Source organism: Diceros bicornis, chromosome 8 (assembly GCF_020826845.1).
Source record: "Diceros bicornis minor isolate mBicDic1 chromosome 8, mDicBic1.mat.cur, whole genome shotgun sequence".
NCBI classification, from domain to species: Eukaryota; Metazoa; Chordata; class Mammalia; order Perissodactyla; family Rhinocerotidae; genus Diceros; species Diceros bicornis.
Genome location: NC_080747.1, coordinates 54117090 through 54140826, shown reverse-complemented (window position 1 = coordinate 54140826; position 23737 = coordinate 54117090).

Here is a 23737-nt window from a genome sequence, read left to right as displayed (position 1 = left end):
AAAAAAGAAACCAACTAAGACTTTGTATCTTTGGCTGGATGTTGAATAGTGAATGCCTCCCCTCAGGCAATTTAGGAAATTTACATATATTCTCCTTTTGCTTAGCTTTAGACATTTAAAAATGGTGATCTTTTAAGTCTTGAGTTTAATGACCTATCAAAAATAATTTAAGCCTGGAAAACCACCAATCTAGAAGTTAAAAATGCACTATTAAGGTATGGTGGTTAACAACCCAGTTTATAAATGACAACTAGACAGATTGGGCTCAAATCCTAGCTTAGACCCTTACCAGTGTGTCACCTAGGTCAAGTTAACATAAGTTCTGTCAACAAAACCAAAAATAAACAAGTGAGACTACATCAAACTAAAAAGCTTCTGCACAGCAAATGAAACAATCAGTAGCGTTAAAAGTCAACCTGTGGAATGGGAGAAAATATTTACAAACCATTTATCTGATACAAGGGTAATGTTCAAAATATATAAGAAACTCCTACAACTCAAAAGCAGAAACACTAAAAACCTGATTTTTAAAACGGGCTAAGGATTTGAACAGACATTTGTCCAAAGAAGACATACAAAAAACAGGTATATGAAAAAATACTCAATGTCACTGATCATCAGAGAAATGCAAATCAAAACCGCAATGAGATATCACCTCACACCTGTCAGGATGGTTATTAAAAAAAGAGAGATTGATGAGAATATGGAGAAATTGGAACTCTTGCACTCTGTTGGTGGAAATGCAAAATGGTGCAGCTGCCATAGAGGTTCCTCAAAAAATTAAACATAGAACTACCACACAATCCAGCAATCCCATTTCTGGGTATTTATCCACAAGAATTGAAATCAGGATCTTGAAGAGATATTAGCACTCCCATATTCATTGCAGCACAATTCATAATAGCCAAGACATGGAAATAGTCTAAATGTCCATCGACAGATGAATGGAAAAGAAAATGTGGAATATAAATACAGTGGAATACTATTCAGCCTTAAAAAAGAAGGGAATTCTGCAATATGTGACAGTGTGGGTGGACCCTGAAGACATTATGCTAAGAGAAATTAAGCCAGTCACAGAAAGACAGATACTATGTGATTCCAATTATATGAGGTATCTAAAATAGTCAAATTCATAGAATCAAAGAGAATGTTGGTTTCCAGAGTCTGGAGGGAGGGGGAAAGAAGGAGTTACTAAACAATGGGCATAAAGTTTCAGTTAAGCAAAATGAATGGTCTCTAGAAATCTGCTGTAGAACGTTGTATCTATAGTCAACAATAACGTATTATATATTTAAGAATTTGTTAAAAGGGTAGATCACATGTTAAGTGTTCTTACCACAATAAAATAAAATTTTTTAAGAATTATATAAATCCTGGTATCTTAGTTCTCTTGTCTGCAAAATGGAGATAATAATAATGCCTACTTTATAGGGTTGTTGTGAAAATAAATCAAATATATGTAAAGTGCTTAGAAGAGGGTATGATATAGGTAAATACTTCATAGTAAGAGGTAGGTGTTACCTCTTACTATTTTTTCTTGAGTGTAGGAACCTGATATCTATTTATACTGGTAGTCTCCTCCTGTGACACAAAGAGATTGGGTACAAAAAATGCTCAATAAATAATTAATTCATTCAACAAGTGTTTTTGAATGCCTATGTTTCAGGTACCATCTAGGTCCTGGGGGTAGAGCCAAAGAGAACAAAACAAAGTTCTCAGTCTTAAAGTCCTTCATTCTAATGGAGGAAACCGACAATAGAAAAAGAAACATAAATATAAATAATTTTAAGTACTGATAAGTACTTTGAAGAAAAAGAAGGCAGGTTAACAGGATGAAGAATAATGGGGGCTATTAGTGGGACAGACTTGTTTTATATGGAATGGTCAGGACTCTCTTGAGGCCATGATGTTGGATCATAGTCATGACTGAAGTGAGAGAATAAGTGTTGGGAAAATTAATGGGAAGAGAATACTAGAAAGTAGAAACAGGAAGTATAAAGGCCATGAGGCAGAACTGAATTCAGGGGTTCAAGAGCAAACAGAAGGCCCATGTGGTGCAGTAGAGTGACATCTAGTATTTGGAGATGAGGTAGGAATAGCCAAATAATTTTGGATTAATAATAGATATGTTCAGGGCTGGCTTGGTGACATAGTGGTTAAGTTCAAGCACTCTGCTTCGGTGGCCCAGAATTTGTGGATTCAGATCCCAGTCGCGAACCTGCACACCGCTCATCAAGCCAAGCTGTGGCAGCGTCCCACATGCAAAGTAGAGGAAGATTGGTACAGATGTTAGCTCAGGGACAATCTTCCTCAAGCAAAAAGAGGAAGATTGGCAATAGATATTAGCTCAGGGACGATCTTCCTCACCAAAAATCAATCAATCAATAATAATAATAATAATAATAGATACATTCAATAAATCAACAGAAATGATGGAACATCATGATAAAAAATACCTAAGGATTATAAAATCTTATGGAAATTAGGGGACATAACAAGGTACGTTTGTAACCAAGATTTTAAGATATTGAATAAGACTTTTTCTGTTGCTCGTAATTGAAAAGAAGAGATAAGAAACCCCCTTCCTATGAGAAACTCCAAAGAGATGCCAAAAATTGAGGCCAGACACTGTCCTCCTCCAAAGATAGGCACACTGTAAAGTGAAATAACTTACTCACCCAACAGCAACCAGCATCCAGCCCCCAACATGTATAAGGAGAAAACTGTGGAGGAGAGTGGTGAAAGTTAGCAAACTCCTGGAGAGCAGAGTGTTCACTGAAAAAGATTACTCCTCTTTCCAAGGAAAAAAAGACAGATTATTCTTTTCTCCTAGTGAAGTCAAATGACAGAAGCCCTTTGGGAGAATCATGTGTAAAGATTGTGTGTGTGTGTCTGCAAGAAGGGAGATTGGCCCCTCCTTTTTCAGCTGGTTGGATGATAACCTACTGAACACACAGGTCCATCTAGAGTTGCTCTGGCACACCAGTGTGGTGAGAGTCTTCTTGGAGAAGTTAAGCACTTGCCTGCTGAAATTTGGTATCCACCTGTGAACCAAAAACAGTTGCTCACTTCTAGTCTTCAAATTTTTAAAGAAGAGGAAGTTCCTGGTGTAGCTCCCACTTACAGGGTAGCAAGGGACTGTAGTCTAGAGTTTGTCCTTGAGAGGGAATAAATGGCCCTCTCCACCCCATCCTGGTATTCTGTGGCTCTTGGAGAGTTCAGACGATGATCTCAAAATATATAAAAAACACATACAACTCAACAACAGAAAAACAAACAACCCAACTAATAAATGGGCAAAGGATCTGAAGAGACATTTTCCCAAAGAAGATATACAAATGGCCAACAGGCACATGAAAAGATGTTCAACATCACTAATTGCTAGGGAAATGCAAATCAAAACTACAACGCCTGTCATAATGGCTATAATTAACAAGACAAGCAATAACATGTGTTGAAGAGGATGTGGAGAAAAGAGAACCCTCATACACTGCTGGTGGGAATGTAAACTGGTGCAGCCACTATGGAAAACAGTATGGAGATTCCTCAAAAAATTAAAAATAGAACTACAATATGATCCAGCTACTCCACTTCTGGATATTTATCCAAAGCACATGAAAATACGAATGGAAAAAGATATTTGCACCCCTATGTTCATTGCAGCATTATTCACAATAGTCAAGACTAGGAAACAATCTAAGTGCCCATCAGTGGATGAATGAATAAAGAAGAAGTGGTATATGTACACAATGGAATACTACTCAGCCATAAAAAATGAAATCATGCCATTTTTGACAACATGGGTGAACCTTGAAGGTATTATCCTAAGCGAAATAAGTCAGAAAGAGAAAGTCAAATACCATATGATTTCACTCATAAGTGGAAGATAAAAACAACAACAACAACAAACAAATACAGAGATACAGAGATTACATTGGTGGTTACTAGAGGGGAAGAGAGGAGAGCGGAGGGCAAAAGGGGTGACTGGGCATACGTGTACGGTGATGGATGGTAATTAGTCTTTGAGTGGTGAACACGATGTAGTCTACACAGAAATTGAAATATAATGATGTACACCTGAAATTTATACAGTGGTATAAACCAATGTTACCTCAATGGAAAAAAAAAGATGATCTCAATGGTTACCATGGCTATATGTAAAGCAGCACGGAAGTAAGGAAAAGGACAGGATAGCTGCTAAGTGAAGGAGAATTCCAGCTGGAGGGGAAGTTAGGGGCAGAACTGGTGTCAGAGCCCAGAGTGAACATGGTTGCTTTTCTTTGAGGGATTCTTCAATGACGGAGGGGGCTAGGGTAAAGCTGAACACCATCCAAAGAAAGCCAAGCACATCACCAGTGCAGAGCTCTCAATAGCAGAATGTATTAGCAGTAGACAAAACTGGATGGAATCAGGGAAAGACCTGGGACAATTTCCCAAGCCAACACATGGCTGATTATGTACGATTTTTACTACCCTTGTCTCTCCTCTCTGACTCCAAAACTAGAGGAGCTAAACAGTAACGAGAGAGGAGCCAGACCTCCTTCCAACTTCTCTATTCCAAGCAGCCAGCATCACAGTTTAAGTGTGTGTTGAGGGAAAAAAAGGTGATATATTTATATCAGATTCACAATTGAAGTTTTAAACTAAACAAAGGTTCTCATAACTAAAATTAGTAGAAAATGATGGCATGTGTCAAGATTTCATCAAGGATATGAAAAAGAGATTCGACACATTATAGTTGGAAGCCTTGATTGGAATAAAAATAACACTGTTTTGCTTTTATGCCCCTGCTGAGATTCATTACACAAGTAACCAAGCAACGAAATGGAATAATACAAACCACACTGGATCTACCAAGAAGTCAAAGCGCACTAATTTAAAATCATAATCTCGTAGGATTTTATTTTATTTAAAAGTAAAATTTTGGGGCTGGCCCTGTGGCATAGCGGTTAAGTGCCCACGCTCCGCTGCTGATGGCCCGGGTTCGGATCCCGGGTGGGCACAGAGGCACCGCTTGTCAGGCCATGCTGTGGCAGCGTCCCATATAAAGTGGAGGAAGATAGGCACAGATCTTAGCCCAGGGCCAATCTTCCTCAGCAAAAAAAAAAGGATTGGCATGGATGTTAGCTCAGGGCTGATCTTCCTCACACACACACACACACACACACAAAAGTAAAATTTCATCCAGCTCCTCAGTTTTGATAAAGTATCGATTCTGCCAACTTGTCTCTTTGGTTTAGCAAATTAACTGATCTTCCCTTAATCAGCAAAATATTACATTAACTCTCCAGGCCTTTGTCCAGGATATGAACTCAGCTATCTCCTATTCTGTTCTTATAAAGGTCTTCTGAGAGAAGCGATATTTAAGAAAGTTCGTCTAAGGGACATGGTACCTCTAGTTTAGGTACTTTGAGTTCTACCTTCGGATCAAGCTAGACCAGTAGAAGTATACATTCATGACCATGTAAAAGTATCTCCTGTAAAAATCTGTCACCAACTTCAACTAAATTATCTTCTTAGACTTCTTTAGATTTATTATAAGAAATAGTTATATAAAATTCTCTTCTATTTTTTGATAAAAATATTGCTGATATTATTCAGTGCATTGCTCAGTGTAACCCCCATGTGAGAAATTTCTTCAACTTAGTGGCAGGAAACGTTCTCTGTTGATGTGTTTCTTTCTTTTCAGTAATGAAAATTGTATAACTTTCTAAGTTTCCTTTGGTATCCTTACTGCCATAAGTTCAAAGCCAAGTTTGCAGTTCTACCAGAGCAAGTATGTTAAATAATATGTAGAATATATTTGCATTTGTACTTTTTCTTGAATTTGATCCCTATTTTATCAATTTATTGTATATTTTGGGAATGTCTACTTGTAAAGAGATGGAGTATAGATAAATAAATTTAGTTCATACTCCAGGAAGAGTCTGTTGAGAAGACTGAAAGTTGATCCCCCAACATGAAATTGATTAAACTTAAAAATGTTTTACAAAGACTAATTGCAAAAAAACAGTTTTAAAATTAAAATGGGTCCAAATGTCATCTTCATTCACTCACTAGTTTAACAATATTAACCAGTCTGTATTGCATACCCCAATAAACGCAACAATAAAAATATTGTTTTAACATTGTTATTGTCTGTTAATTGTAAAGAACTTACCTCGGGCTTTTACTATATGCGTCATGTATTGTAAAGCTTAGCAGAGGCTCACGTCAATGCCCAGAAAAATTATCCCCAGCGTCACGAAGACAGTTATAGCAGGTGCAGAACATCTTATAGAGGAATAGAGAAAATAAATCACATTTTTGCTAAGAAAATAAGACAAAGAAAAAGACAGTGAGTGACAAAGCAGTAATAGCTTGTTCTCCAGCTGCACCGTTACATGATCTCTTCTTGCTGAGATATAAGCAAAGGTTAATTAATTACATTGATCTCTTTGTTTTCTCAGCTTAAACAAATTAAGGTGCATGGATATCTTCAAAACAATACATGACAGGAGGAAATGGATCCATAAATGACAATAGCTGTGTTTACTCTGATAACTAGCTTGTTCACTAGTTTAATGACATTAGTGAGTTTGTAATGTGAACCCAATAAATCGACCAATAAAGGATTGCTTTAGCATTATAGAGACATAACCCAGGTATAACTTTGAGAGCTTACATAAATAATCAGATTATTATGCATAAGTATCCATGTATTATCAAGCATAAAAGAACTTGGTTCAAGCTAGGGGATATTTAAACAATGATAAAAATCATCCATGATTGTCACACTGGCACTATACTTAGGCAGACGCCTCACTGCTACGACACTGATAAGTGTAGGAAAGACTATGGAATAATTTGTTGGCTGGTAAAAATGCCTGTGGTCAATTTGCCGTTTTACTAGTTATGCAATGTAACATATCTACTGTGGGTTTCCCAGAGACTCAAGTTCACAAATATGTTCCTCCTGACTCTGTTTCCACATTGCAAAGAAGGCCACAGGGAAGACAGACTGCTCTAATCTCAGACACAAGAAGGAGGATAACTCTTTGAATACGTTTTCTTCACACCATAATTTAGGATTAAAAGGATTGCAGAATAAAATTTACAGTTTCAGAAAAATAGCAATGAAGAAAATAAATATTTGAATGAAAGATAAACTTTTCCTCTAAGAGCCTTTTTTTCTCTTAGAGGTCAATTAATTTTAAAATGATTGACTTTGCTTTTGTATCCTACAACTCCAGAATAACTACCCAAGAAAAACCTAAATATATGAAATGCTTCATTTGATGGATAATTTATAGTCTAACGTTTCATTCCTCCTTCTTTCCCTGTCATTCTTCAAATTTCTACTAAAGTGCAAGTAATATGAAATTTGATGGCACACATTGTTGATGCTCTTGGAGTAGCCGAATGAAGCCCATTAATATAGGAAGGATGTATTCATGACTATCTTTTGATATCTTTAGGCTGACATACACTTATCCTCTATTTACATATCTTTATCTCTGGTTTTCTGTAAATTCTAGCTTCTATTCATAGGGTTTTAAAAAAATTCATGGAAACCCTCTTATTTTCTGCATCTATGTCTTTAGGTTTACATAAACCTGAGTATACAGGACCATGGGACCATACACAAGGATTTATTTCAGTTTGGAATCTGCATTTTGGGAAGAAAAAAAATCATGAGATTCCTTTAAAATGAGTCTAACAAGTCCCGGCCCACAGTTACACTGAAGAGAAATCCATTCTCCTTTTAAAGCAAGAGTATAATCAGTATTTTCACAGAACATGAGTATAAAATATAGTATTATTAAGCCAGTATTAACATTTCATTAGTGAGGATTTTACTTTTATGGACTATACAATAAGAACACTTTAATTTCATAATCTGTAAATTTTTACTTCACTATTATTGTCTCTTTATTTTTGGCTAAATAAAATGCTTTCAAGTGAGTAGACAGAAACCTGATACTACATATTGAATAACTTCAAGTAAATATACATGCTATTCTTCAGTGTTAAGTGATCTATTGGCCAGAATACAAAGAGCAGATGAGATGCTCTCCCTGGTCCCGAGTACAGTGTGCCCCAGCATAGAGGTTACTTGGGTTACTTCTAGAGAGTGATTCCAATTCTTGGAAGCCTAACCTCGCACTTCATTATGGATCCCAACTTCTACATCAGTTCAGATGAGCCATTGGCTAAACAGATGTGTAGTAATAATCAACAGTATTTATTTTCTCTCTACATGATGATTTTTAGGTCTGGTCACACACCTCCTTCCTCCTTCCTTCCTTCCCTTTTTCCACGCGTATTTTTGAGAACCCATATGTGTTAGGAGTAGGGTTACTGTCTGTTAAGAATTCACAGTCTAGTGGAGTTGAGATATAAGTAAACAAAAATTCTAGTACAATACAGTAAGTGTTATGATACTATGAGAGCACAGAGGAAAAACACCTAACCTAGTTTATGGGGATTAGGGAAGGCAATTTAAAGATTATACCTGACACAAATACACAGATATTTGCATACACATGTGTGAACACACATTTTTAAAAATACATTATTTACTTTTCCAAAATGGTAATAACTCAATGTTGGCTGATATGCCTCTCTTCAGTATAATGAAAGAAATATACTGTATCAGTTGGGTGTTAATATTTGTAAATGACTTGACTTTTCTAGAAGAATAATGCCACCAAAATTTTAAGATATTAATGCTTTTCTAATCTCTACTGTATTTTCAACAGCTCACTTACAATAGTCACTACCAAAGGAAAACTTTCATTGTATGCATGGTAGAGTGGACAGCATGTTAGATTAGTTTAAAAAAATATAGGTGTTAGTCCTGGTTTGATGGTTCATAAATTATGAGATTTTGACCAAGTCATTTAACTTAATTAAACCTCAGTTTCCCAGCAGTACTTACACATACTAAGTGCTTAATGAACATGGTTATCTATACTTTCTTCAGTGCCTGGTTGGCGTTTGGCAATTACTGTGGTTTAATCCCATCCTCTTCAACTAAAGATTGACTCAGGAAGAGGTGTTAACCCAGGACTAAGCCAATTAGCACATGGGATTTCTCTGGTCAGTGAGAATGGCTTACGTTGGTTCTATGCAAAGTCTCCAGACCTGAGGGAAGAAGAGGAAGGGAGTGCACTGATTTGCAACCAAGAGGGAATCAGCTAGATGCCCAAACTGACAAGTAAAAAGGCAAGGGAAAAAAAAAAGAAAAAAATTAGAGGTAGGACCTGATCAGACCATTCCTGAAATTTAAAATTCTCTCTCTAGACTTTTCAATTTTGTGTCTGTATTTCAAACAGCTGGAGTATGCTTTCTGCTATTTGTGACTGAAAAATAAAGGGTATAATCTGAACGCTGGCTTAAAAAGATCAACAGTTAAATTATTCAGTGCTTTCTACATTCATCACTAAGACAAAAAGTTCAAATTATAAAGAGAAAAATCAGAATGCATGCTGTATGGAATATATAATGATATTATCTCCTGATTTTCCTTCCTTCTTCTGTCTCTTTCTTCCTATCCTCTTTCCCTATAGAAGAAGGAAGTAATGAAAACAAACAAACACACAATACCCGCCTCAGTTTCTTCCCTGGAAGGAAACATGAGGAGAATGAGCAAGATGATACAAATTTTTTTTTTCTAGATTTAAAATCTGACTTTTATAAAAATTCTGGTTTATGTTAACACTTTTAAATTACTATCTTAAGACAAAAAGCTTTTAAGTTCCCACTCCTAGAAAGTGCTTGTGAATTATGTTCCCTTGCTCCTTATAAAATTTGACATTTTTCTACTAGTTACACAAACAGTCCCTGCCACGCTAGCCAAGACCTGTCAGACTGGTTTTGTTTAGATCATCAGTGACTTCTTTCTTCACCTTAATCCAGCCCATGAAGCTGTTGATAGAGTCTGGATGCGCACACCTGTATTACAGATCTCGGTCTCCACAGGACTCTTCCTTGCTGGTCAGCAATGTATCGGTGAGTTCCCTTTTCCTTTTCTTAAGTTAACTTGTAGTTTGAAATGGCATAAACCACACCAAAAAATGTGTAGATCTCCAATTTATTATTTAATACCAAAAATTACTTTTGGTATTTTACATGAAATTATGTCAAGAAATAGATTTCTATTCTTTCTGTATGAGTGTTCCCTGTCCTCTTTTGTCTCATCCAAAAATGTTTTTCTATGTACTTTTGGAAGAGTTAAACAAAAGATAAAGGTACATGGTGTTTGATAGCTGTCTTTTAGTTTGTTTCTTTGTTTGTTTTCAAGCATAATAGAATGTGTTTTTAGTTTGGGCATTATTTGTCTTGTTAAGAAAATACTCTTATTTGCGAAGGTATACATGAGAAAAAATCTAAAATCATACATTTTTTTCTATAATTAGTTTAAATTTAAAAAATTGTAGATGTTTTGAAAGAATAAGAAATAGTTTAAGCGAACAATACAATTAAATTATTATAGATGGATTTTTGAAATAAATCCAATGATGTACCTGACCACAGTCAACATCTCCAATAGGTCAGTCATAATTATTTTGAGGCAGTTTTCTTTCAAAGTTAGAAACTAAACGGTAACAAGGCTTTAGTGAATTAGTTTAGACTCTGAAAATAATTTTGTCTTCAGATTAAAATTTTTATTTTTTCTGATTGACATATTGGCATATAATTTTTTATTAATTTCTACTTTGAAAAATAACAGTTTGAAAAATATCAAACTTCCCATAAAATCTAAATAGGCAAAAACACTCAGGCTCTATCATTGACAGAAAGAAAGTTCTATGTTACTTATGGGAAGTTTAATACTTTTCTATACATATCAATGAAGCAAGTAAGAGCTATAGATATTACAAATTTAGTCAGACTTCTTAGGGTTCCCTGCCTTTTGCAAATACTTCTCTACAATCCACGATGGTTTTGCGTCCTATTATCTTTAAGAATATTACTATAGAAAACAGTGCTTTTATTTAAATGTATAATCTCTGTCAGACTCAAGATACTGAATAGATTCCAGGCTTTGTCTATGTTAGATCTGAGAGAGTCTGAAATCTGTGTAGAGGAGCTATCATGTGAGGGTATTGGAGTGACTTTTTCTGAGTATAGTCTCTAATTTAAAGCAAAAGATGTACCTATTTTTCAGTCCTGCTTCGGAGTAGATGGAAGGTACTTCTCTAGGAAAATAAATAAACAAACAGAAAACAACTTTCTGCTCTGAAAATTGCATAAAAAGTGGAGCACATCTATGTTTGAGTGGGCCTAGGAGATGTTAAGAGAATGGACTAGAGTGGAAAGGGGTTAAATTTACTATGCACATTTGCTGGAATAAGAATACCTACGGGACTGCTTTGATGAAAGAGGTATATTTGTAATGGTGGGATACATGTAGACGATTTCTTTTTAAGGACATTGGTTCATAACTGGGAAGGCATATACATAAGAAACAGGTAGAGAGTGTCATCAAGTGTCATGCTCCTTCCTCTTTAGCCAAATTTCTGTTAGCCCTCTCCTGTACTTCACCTGTTCTAAGTAAGACCACTATTTTAGAATTTAAGGATAAGAAGAGATTTGACCAGGTAAACATATTCTTCTTATGCTGCCTTTTCCCCCAAGCTCTTGTTTTAGACTATTCTTTGAGCATGAAGAGATCAACATATGAATTTTATAAACATGCACATAGCAGAAGGTTAAAGAGAACTTTATCAGATATAAGGTTATAGGGAAAAGATTTGAGAAGAGAAGACTATATTTATTGGTGATGGTGATGTATGCTAACCGTATTCACCACCAACCACTGACAAGAATTAAAGGTAAGCAGACCAAATTTACAGACATTGATATCCACACACATTTAGATAGATGAAGATTAAATGAGTAATATTTAAATGACACAAAATGGACAACTTTATTTTTTACTCAGTAGGGTAAGAACTATCTCTCAATGTATGGCCCATGGACTCCCTGCATTAGATTCACTGGGTGCCTATTAAAAATGAAAAAGTCCAGTTGTCCTTCCAGAAATTCTAATGAATCTCTGGTTGAGGCATGGGAATCGTATTTTTTTTTTAATGAGGAAGATTGGCCCAGAGCTAACATCTGCCAATCCTCCTCTTTTTGCTAAGTAAGACTGCCCCTGGGCTAACATCCATGCCCATCCTCCTCTACTTTATATGGGATGCCGCATGGCTTGACAAGCGGTGCGGCGGTGCGTGCCCAGGATCCGAACCGGCGAACCCCGGGCCCCCACAGTGGAGCGCGCGCGGTTAACTGCTTGCGCCACCAGGCCAGCCCCGGGAATCATACTTTTAAAAGTTACACAAGATAATTCTTATTTGCATTAAAATTTGTGAAGAACTGATACAGTGTAAAGCCATAAAAAAGAAAGGAACTTGCAAGACGGAAAGAAATTTAGGCAGAAATGAAATAGGACAGCTTTTAAAAGAGGTAGCCCATTGTTTTACTTAAATTGGTATAATTATATCTTAATGGGAGATGCTCTCTCCCTAGTCACCTTTCCCTCCAAGGGAGGAGAGTATTCATTTATGCAACGTAGTGATGATTAAGGAGGGGAGGATAATTTCAGAAACTATGGGAAACTGAAGGGAGGATATAGACTTGATTTTGGTAGTTTGTGTCAAACAAGGAGGCTGGTCTTATTTGGAACTTAAAAATACAGGGAAAACGTTAAGGTAAAACTAATCTAGCAATATCACCCCTTGAAATTAGTCAATAGATAGTTATAGGGAGGCCATTCTGTTGAGATTTAGGTCCAGAGTTGCTATGTGATTGTGCTCCAACTGTCGAACACAGGGTCCCACTTCTCCGTCAACTAAGATCAGCCCTGGTCCACGAAAAAACTCTTAGTGAGTTCTCATTGTGTACTAAGTTCTGTGTGGAAGAAACTATCTGTTGAGCACCTGTTATGTATTGCATATTTTGTAAAATGTTATCTCATTTAATTTTGGCAGGACCTTGAGAAGCAGTTATTGTTATCACTCCTTTAAAAGATGAAATAACTGTAGCTCAGACTGTCCAGGGTTAGTACCTGCTGGATCTAGAATCAGACCATGGTCTTTCTGGCTCTAAAGTCTACACTGTCTCTACTGTAACACATTTTCTATCATGTGTGAGGAGCTAAAAGAAGGATCTTTGGGAAATTTGCACTCAGAGAAATGGAAGACATGCACATGTGCACATACACACAGAGAAAATGTGAGAGTATAGGCAAAGAAACAGATCACATACAGATTAATATGAAATAATGCACAAATATGCTGAAGGTGGTGGTATAATTTTACTTTAATTTGTAGGTTTTTAAAAACATTTTAAAAAAAGCACAGACTACCCATATTTAATTTTCTTAAAACTGTCTTTGTATTTAAACAAGGTAAGAATGCAACCTAACTTTTCCGCACTATCTCAAAGGTGATCAATAACTTCAATTACATTATCACTGTTTTCGAAAAAGGATTACAACATTTGCTACTGTGTGGAAACCAAGCTCATCTTAATGCAGCATTTAATGGAAGGAATTCATCAGTCTGTAATAACTATAACTGTCTAATGGACCTTTGTTATTCTTTCATTGTTGTCTGCTTTCCTCCAAGAATATGTCATTGCTTCAATATAAAGAGGGGATAAATAGAAACATTCAAAAAAAGGCAACACCATGTGCTTCAATATCAGCACAGAGATTTATAAGTATGCTTGATGGCTTTAGTGCTCGAGAATGGGGTGAGTTGGGCAGTTGTGGATCAGGTCTTCTAAGATGGTAGGTGATGAATTGGGTGCTGTGGCTGTGTTTCATGGCTTTGTCAGGGTTAGGGTTCAGAGGAATTGCACTAAGAACTTCTCAAACCACCCTCCTTTGGACATATTCTCAGTGAAGATGGTGGATGAGAATTGTGAAGAATGCTCTCACAGTTTCATGCATACTTTAATAGGTTTGAAATGAGGGGAAAAGAGAGTAGGAAAGTTTTAACAGGTTGAGAAAGATAAATGGGCTGCAGCAACACCAAGTCATGCCAGAACCTACAAGCCCAACCTTCTCCCAGGTACATACATGGCCTGCATGATTGGGGAATTCCTGAGATTTTTAGAATAGTAATTCTGAGGTGATAGAACTAATCTTAGCGGAATCCAAAGTGGCATAGAGTCATCATTAAATTCTATCTTGTAACCTTTCATAGGAAGATGTCAGATGATATCTCTTTTTTTGAAGCTGCAAAAGCAGATACAGGTTTTAACACTTCATTTAAAGTCAAATGTGAGTCAGCGCAGAACAAAAAATAATTGCTGTCATTTGTTTCATACATACTACGTGCCAACTACTGTCTTAAAATATCAGGCACGCTTAATCTTTACAACAACCTATGGTTATATTATTATACCCATTTTATAGATGAGAAAACTGAGGCTCAGACAGGTAACATTACTTGCATTGGGGTAATAAAGGGCAGAACTGGGAATTAACCCAGGTCTATCTGACTCCAAACCTATGCTCTTAATCACAATGCTATACCATCCTCACAATGTTTCCTTTATCTACCTAGGTGGTTCTATTGCTATGTTGATTTAACTGTCCTATTGTTTTAAAAGATATAAAAGTTATGTTTACAAGGAACAATGTTATTATTGAATAGATAGTCTTCTAAATAGACCTCTGAGGCTGCTATACAGGAAGCATTGCTGTCTGTGTTCTGTAAAATAAGGGATACAGCATTCAAAGATTAGGTAATTTGCATGTAGTTACAGGAATGAATGAGTCAGTTAATACTAGAGATAGAATCTGCCCTCCCAGTTCACTTGTATACTGAGTCCAATATTGTCAAGCAGAAGAGTTAAATTAACACAGGTGACTACATGACCTAGAAAATATTATTATTGTATTGTTATTACCATTACCGTATGAATTTGTACAGAAATATATGCCCTTTTTAAAATTAGTTATTGTACATTAAAATATTGTCAGGCCACATTTAGCAAAATTCAGAGAGGGTACATATAGTAGGAATATGTATTATATAGTATATACACATGATTCCAACGTGCATGTATATAATACATATATTTGGTACTTATCAACAACCCTGAGAGGCAGACTCTTTTAATATTACCAGGACCTTACAGGTAGGGAAAGATTAGTAAGATAAGACTTCCTTATCTCTGAGTAAGTGACCGGTAGAGCTGGAGTTTGAACACACAGGTTCTAACTCCAGTCGTGTACTGTCTAGTACTCCCTCCTGCCTCCACCACGTCATGATCCCTGGAATCACAAGTGCTCCCTGGTTAAGCAGAGCTAACTTTCCTTGCTCTTCAAACAACTAGCTTAATCTCATGTCTCAACTTTCCTAATCAAGAAAATACCAAAGAGAATAAACAATACATCTAAAATATTTCAAACCAAGCTTACAAGTTATACTGTATGTTCAAGCCATAATTAAGCATTTGGACATATATTACTGGATTCAACAGAAAAGCTAGATTTGGGCTTCACATATAGAGTTCTAAATCCTCGCACTAAACTGTATACTACATGGCTGACCACTGGCCCGACTCATAGATTCTTAGAGCTAGATGAGTCCAAAGATAAGTGGTTTTCCATATTTTCTTTGTCAGTTGAATCCCTTTTGCACATAAGGCCTGCTATGTGGAGCAGAGTTTCTATGGGTGGATTGGGACTAAGACTTGGGAACCTTGCCTGCTCTATCTTCTTATCTGATCAGGCACACGTGAGGCAACTTGAGAGATTTTTCAACCTGCTTTAAAAACAAATTAATTTCTCATTATGAAGGAGAAAAAATGACAAAGCCACATTTGTTGAGCATTTACTCTTTGCCTGACATGATGTCAATTGCTCCATAAGTGTTATTTTATTTAACCCTTAGAAGAACCCTATAGTTAGTCCCTATCATTATCTCCGTTCATAGGTGGGGAAATGTAGACTTAGAGAAGGTGAGTAACTTGCTCAGAACCACCTAGCTAGTGAGAGGCTGAGCCAGGCTAAAGCCAAGCAGTTTGATACCAGAGCGCAGACCTTTGTTCACTAAGCAAGAAAACGGAAGTTATTTGCTTAAAGTCACACAGTTACAATGAGATCCTCAATGGAACCTTGATCTCTTGATTTATTAGTATTACATTTATTACTTGTATCTCAAAATCATGCTGCTAGAGAATATTAAATAATAATATTTTTATCATCTTTCTCATATACAGAAACTATAAGAGAATTGGAAAATATGTTTCTTGATGTCCTCTGTTCTCAAAGATAATTACATAAAAATGTCAATTTACCTTGATTCCAGCTAATCTGTTTTGCATATTATAATAGTGTCAGATCTGGCTACGAGTGACAGGAATCCTAGTGTAAAGTGGCTTACCTAAAATGTAATTTTATTTTAATTTAATGTAAAACAAGGCAGGCAGGCAGGTAAGGGCTGATAGGGAGGTTCACAAAGTAATTAGGAATCTAGACCCCTCCTGTTGTGCTGTCCCACCAACATGAACCTATGTCCTCCAAATCTTGGTTCAATATGGTTGCCTGAGCTCCAACCAGCACATATCTATTCTAGCTATGGAATGCACATCAGGATTCTACCCACTGGAATAGAGACTCCAATGGTCAGAACTTATTCATATGGAGACTCCTGTGGACAAGACATTATTCTATTTTCCAGCTGGCCATGTGCCCAACCAAAAATCAAAGATTCTATTATTAGAGAAAAAGTACAAATATTTGGGCTAGGCACCTATGAGTCTCTACTACAGACATGTTAAGTTGGATGATGAGAGGTATATCCTGTTGTGACAAACAGGAGGCAGGTGGATATATGGGTCTGAAGTTTAGACAAACGATGTAAGCTGCAGTTATAGATTTGGTAGCCATCAGCATACAGACAAGAATTATAGCCATGGACATTAGGAATTGAAAATATTTGGAGTTTTTTTGATAAAATAATACATTTCTTATAATTTTATGGTATTAATTTGCATAGCAAATTCTACCTTATTCTAGTATGAATCTGAGCACATTTCACTATATGTTATTATTAAAATGCCAATATATTAGAGTATAATTAAGTTAAAGTGAATATATAATGATCAATTTCACAAATCTTGTGTTCCACTGGAAAGTTAAGACTCAATACTTTCGTGTATTACAGGTCAGCAATTGGGGCAGGAAGTTTAACCAAGAAATTTCACTTCTGGAAGAATAATATAAATTTTTACAGAATCCATACATTTTTCAGTTATCCTTCATTGCTGTATTAATTCAGATAGGATTTTATTATATACCAGAATTTTTAGGTTATCTGAGAGATTCTTGGTGTGTGGCTTATGGTGCCTGCCAGGGGAATAGCAACCTGGAGCACATTGCAGGGTCTTAGCATGTGTTCAAACTGCAACTGCACATTCCAGTTTTAAAGGCCATTAGTTGCTTACATAAAATGCAGTTTTATGGGTCTAGGGATTTTAAAACGGGCTTAGGATGCTAGTAATCAAGAAATCTTATGACTTCCTCACAGGTCTGATATTTGGAATATTTCAAATGACTTGCAATCCCTTAGTTTGACCGTTCCAAATTATCTGGCATATAGCTACCAGAAAAATGATGTATTTGAGAAATTATGTTAAAGCTGATTGTTTAATAAATGCTGAATTTTAAGTATAATAATATTAAGTATTCCTAGGTTGTTTGAAGCATGGAACACTAGCTTTGGTGGAAATTAAAGAGCATGTAGATCAATTAAAATCCCCACTACTTTTTAACAACTGAAGAAAATGAGAGCACAGTCAATATCACACAAGTTGAGGGTTAGGGGATGCTGGAGCTTGTGTGCTGTTGAATATGCTCTTAGATTTCTCATCTGAGAAATTTAGGACTTAGATGAAAGGACTTAGTCCTTAAATGAAAACCCTTAGGGCTAAGACACAGGTCACTGGTCTTCCAATTCACAGTTATTTCCACTATTTCATGCCAACTCTCATAGGAGGTGTCTAGACAAAGTCACGCGAAAGATTTGGTAGGAAGACACACAACTCGCAAAACGTTTCTGAAAGTCTGTGCTATTTATTAGCAGCCTCAAGAGCGTATCTACCTCAGGTTTCTCAACCATTTTTCTTCTGATAGACCTGCCATGACATACTTACACACTGCTTGTTAATTCTTATTTTTCTTCCACATTTTTAAGTGTGCACAATTCCCTATGACTGGCTGCAGTGGCATTCCTTGTCAACATTTCTGTGGGAAAACTGCTGCTTATAAAGTTGCTTACTCAGATCATGCCAATTTATTATCTCGAACTGGAAAGTGTGAGAGGAAAAGAAAACAAATATATTAGTGGAATTAAAGGTTAAAATAGTTCAATTTATGGATCTATAAACCCATATCTAATTAATAATATCTTTAAAGTTTTTGCACCTCATCTATCTGTGACTGTAAATTTCTAGAGGTCAGGCAAAGTGTCAACCTAAATCTCAGTTTGTAGTTTCCTATGTTGCATCGTATATTGTTGGGGACTTTAATAAAGATCTCGATGATAACACAGTGGAGACCAGAGACATTCCTTACTGTTGAGTTGCCATTAATACCTGTATAATACATATATCTAACAAAGTCTGAAGATATCATATGCAATCTTCACAACTTCCTTTTAAAGTAAGTGGGAGGAAAGATATTATCAGTTCAGTTATATGGTTGGTTAAATATAGGAATGATTAGGGGGCCGGCCCTGTGGCATAGTGGTTAAGTGCATGTGCTCTGCTGCTGGTGGCCTGGGTTCGGATTCTGGGTGTGCACCGATGCACCACCTGTCAGGCCATGCTGTGGCGGCATCCCACATAAAGTGGAGGAAGATGGGCACAGATGTTAGCCCAGGGCCAGTCTTCCTCAGCAAAAAGAGGAGGATTGGCATGGATGTTAGGAAAGAAGCTGATCTTCCTCACCAAAAAAAAATTAAAAAAATATAGGAATAGTTAAGCTATGAGTTTTGCCTAAGTTAACAGTGAATGAGTGGTAGGGTTTTCTGTCATTCCCAATATTTATTAAAAACTTACTACTGTCCTAAATAATACTATGTTTATTAAAAACTTACCACTGTACTAAGCAATACTATGTTTTTAAGTTTACGATTTCAATAATCTTTAGATACTTTATAATGTGAAAATGCCATATGGAGCCATTTAAATAATAATTAGGGAAATGTCAGATATTATCAAAAAAATTAACATAGAGCTTGATATGAATGATTTCACACTACTCCCCTGCTCCCAACAAATTGCTTTTACTAAATAGTAATTGATGCCATTTGCCAGTATTGAGGGACATACTGAGTATTTTAAAAGTAATTTTTGTTTCTATGTTAAGAATATTGTGGAAAATATAGTTCATTATGCTACATAGTATTCTTTTTATGGGGACCTAAAAGAATTGTACTGCTGCTGAACGATTGCTCAGCTTTTGTCTTATGTGTGCCATGAAGAATGTACTTGAGCAGGGTTTGCTTGTTTGCTTTGTTTTGTTTAGTTTTGGTTTTGAGTTGACTGCTAGAAAGCTATAAATTTTGTGGCCTGACTTAAGGAAATGTCTACATGGGAATTATAATATATAGCTTTAGTACTATTCCCGTTTTATGTTTTCACTTGCATTTTGCTTTCTTCTTGCATCTCTAAATTTAATTTAATGCCATATATATTATATATATATATATCCTTATAAACCACCTTAAACCAGTCTGGAACAAGATGGAATAGAAATAAAAACATTTACAATAAAAACATTGAATTTCCTGCCATCTGTCTTGGTGCAAGAAGAAAAAAGAAAATGGAAACAGTTGTGTGACTATTGGACTGCCACCTTGTTATAATTGTAACTTCTCCGTGAGAACTACTCATAACTAGCATTGTAGGGAATACACGCATAAATCAGCCCAAGGCCCTGGCTGATGCTATTAGATACTTTATTGATCTGTTTGTGTATCAGTGGACAGGGCAGAAATATGTTATTTACAACTTAATAAGAAGTAATTTGTATTTCTTCTTTTTCTAAAAAAAAAAAAAAAACAATGAAAACATATGATCCTTGCACACATACACAAAATTTTAGTTCCACTCTGGATATTTTTTCAGTCTTTTCCTAGAAAGTATAAGAAAGAGTGAATATTTCACCAATGCCTGCTGGTGTAAGTCTTCCACAACAGAAAAATTATCTGAAATATTTGTGTGGATAGGACAAGTAGGCACAATCTTAGGAGCTAAAGAGATAAGCTAGAGCCAAACACATAATAAAAATTGAATAAATGTTTATTAATTGATATTTAAAATCTTAAGCACCAACTTAGAGAATTAGCAATGTCATAAGGTACTATGCTGTTACTTCATTGTGGTATCTTTCTTTATACTTTTGTTTGTATATTGTAACATACATTCAATAATCCCAAATAATATGTTTCTCTTGGAATTAATGTGCCCTTATTTACATCTGTCACTTTCTGTACTATGGTAACACTTTACAGTGGACAGACCAAATCACAGTTGGAAAATCATATATTTTAAACACAGGTGAAATAAAAATATTAACCACAAAGCTTGATCATCATATAAAGTGTTTTATGGAAATCAAGCTTTACTTGAATAGTAATTATTTTTCACAGTCTGACCTGCCTTTCCTTATGTGTTTTGTTTTAAAGTTTTTTTTTAAGACTGAGGCAGACCAGAAGTGCTTTGAGAAATCAAAAGCCATATTGTGGTATTGACAAATGGTCATTTCAATTAGGCTTAGTCAACTTCAGTTCTATTCCTTCTGTGAACATTTCTTGAGCATGTGGTCAGAGAATATAGGGATAGGTAAGGCTCAAACCCTATCTTCAAGGAGCTCAAAATGCATACGTTGATGTGATACTCAGGGGTAAATAAACCTGACTGAGGGGACTTTTTGAACTGGCCCTCAAATACTCACAGGCTTTTATGATGCAAGCAAAGAATAGACTCTAATTTGCTCCACATAGGAGGCAGCAGGAGCAAAGTAAAAGAGCTTGAAAGCTTGTGGGGAAGAAGGGGAATGCCAGCCTAATGGAGGCCCACTTGGGTTTCAAGTAGTCTCAGCCATCAGCTATATCACTTCTAGAAAGACAGCTTATTGTAATGGAAAATGATTCAGAGACTGGGGAGACAGAAGAGAAATGTGTTGTTAAGCTATAGGACAAGTTTTAGTGAGAATTGCCAGAACAAGGTCAGTGGCAGTGGGATTGAAGACAGACTACATTAGATTTGCCATGCAAGAGAGATTAGAAAATGAAAATATCATTATAGTTTCCCAACACAATTAGTATTGACTTGTAGGCTATCGCTTAAATCAGCCATCAGTAAGCTACGGCCCAAAGGCCAAATCTGGCCCACCACCTGTTTTTGTACAGTGTTTGAGATAAGAATGATTTTTATGCTTTTAAATGATTGAAAACAAATAAAAAGAAGAAAAATATTTTATAAGTGAAAATTGTATGAAACTCAAATTTCAGTGTACAGAAATAAAGTTTTATTGGAGCACACCTATGCTCATGTGTTTATGTATTGTCTATGGCTGCTTTTGTGCTACAATGGCAGAGCTGAGTTGATACAACAGAGAACGTGTGGCCCAGAAAGCCTAAAAGTCACTACCTGGATCTTTACAGAAATGTTTGCTGACCTCTGGCTTAAGTCGTTGATAGTAATGCTTTGGTACCACCAGCTTTATAGATATGGTGAACACGTTCATTCAAAACTGCTCAGCTGGACTGAGCTGGTGAAACCTGTGAACTAAGAATATCAGTGCTGCTTACCATTTCAGAGAATGGGCAAAGAGTTGGAGATCCACTGTTAATCAGTCCATGGTGGTGGTGTTATGAAGGGCTTTGTTCTGGTAAACTTTGCTTTGAAGCACTATGAGTCTCGACTTCTCATTTTCCAGTGCTTGCCATGAGATTTCTTCGTGTTTGTACTTTTTTCCCTTGCCTTTTTGATGTTGCTGCTTTTCTTTTTTAGTACTCTTCTAAAAATGACACATTAAGAAGTGATAATGATAATGCAACTCTGGACATACAACTTGTCTTCCTTCTGGCAATTTGGGGCTTATAAAAATTTGTGTTTTAACTGCTATATTCATCTGCTATATTCACTGTCTAGTCATACATGCCTCCAAATTGAAAAGAAAAATCATTGAAGGAAAGCAACTTCATACCACTGAAGCTGTTAGAATTCGACCAGTGTGTCTGAAAGTGATTTTCCATGAGACAGTTCAGATAATTTTCAACAGGCCACAATAATGATTGGACAAGGGTTTATGTGCAGGAGAGGGTTAATTAGAGTGTCTGTTAATATGTAAAATGGATTTATTCCTCCATTTTGCTAATTTTTTTGAGCACACTTCTACCACTTCTAATTTGGAGCAATTCAGTATTGACTTACTTGCTGAGAGAGCAACAAAAAAAGTAATTAAGAAACAGAGTGAATCAGTTTGAAAAGCAATGATACAGACTAGGAAGGGAAGAGGTAATGTTACAAGGGAAAAACATCCCAGTAACATGGTCATTACCATTATTATTAATCATTAAAATAATGATAACAATAATAGTCCTTGCTATTTGTACAACAGGACCTCAAAATAATAAAATACTTTATCATTTTTATCTCTACATAGCTCATCAGGTTGTGGGGAGGTCTGGAATTATTATCCCTGTTACTTGTATGGAGAAAATAAGAGAGAGAATTAAATCTGCTGGTACAAGTCTATAGAATAAACAAGCTGGTGGCAAGACTCAGAAACATACTTTCTTAATTGTTTATTCAAAGTGTTTTTGATGGATTCTCTTTTCTATTTGTCCCATGCTTTCCCTCTTATCTTCTTCAAAGCCACCAAAGACAGCATCACTAAAATAGTTGTGAAAGGTAGGAGTCAGGAAAGGACAGGATACTGACAGGACAGGATACGTGATAGGAACTCCACGAAAAGACATGTATAATCTTCCTTATTATTTTTTTGTTATTACAAAATTTCTCCCTCCCTCTCTTTTTCTCTGTCTCTCTTTTGTTTAATTCACAAGCCATGATGTTTCTTGTTAAAAAAAAATCCACCAAAAGACGAAAAAGTACATAAATTAGAACTAAAGTTTGTATTTCTATTTCACTTCTTACTCTTAATAATTTTGTGTCTCTTTCTATATATTTTGCTATGCACATACATATGTAGTTTTATTCTTGACAAAAACTGGAACATAGAATGCATATTGTTTTGCAACATTTTTTCATTAAAATATATTATTGGCCTTTTGCATACGTCTAGCTTTACTTTATCAATTTAAAGGCTGCATTGTTTTACTTTTCTGTTTTGATTGAAAGTTGGTATAGAACAAACAGAACTTCTGTCTTATATTTCACAATTTTACATAGTAATCATATACTTGTGATAATCATATCATGCTTCCTATAATCACAAATTTATATTCTTCATCTGGCATGTTTTGACATTAGTTGAGAAGCCCTTACCTCCTCATATTCCCCCCAAAGTTTGGCTTACATCTGCTATATGCATCTCCTTTCTTCTGCAACAGGTGAATAGCAAGTATTCAGGGACGAAGGAACAGGAATCAGTTTTTAGGCTTCTTAGGCACATCTGCACATAAAAAAATAACCTCCTTGTGGAGAAGTCTTATTATTGCAGTAATTGCCATTCTAGGAACAGGTGTTTGGAATCCCA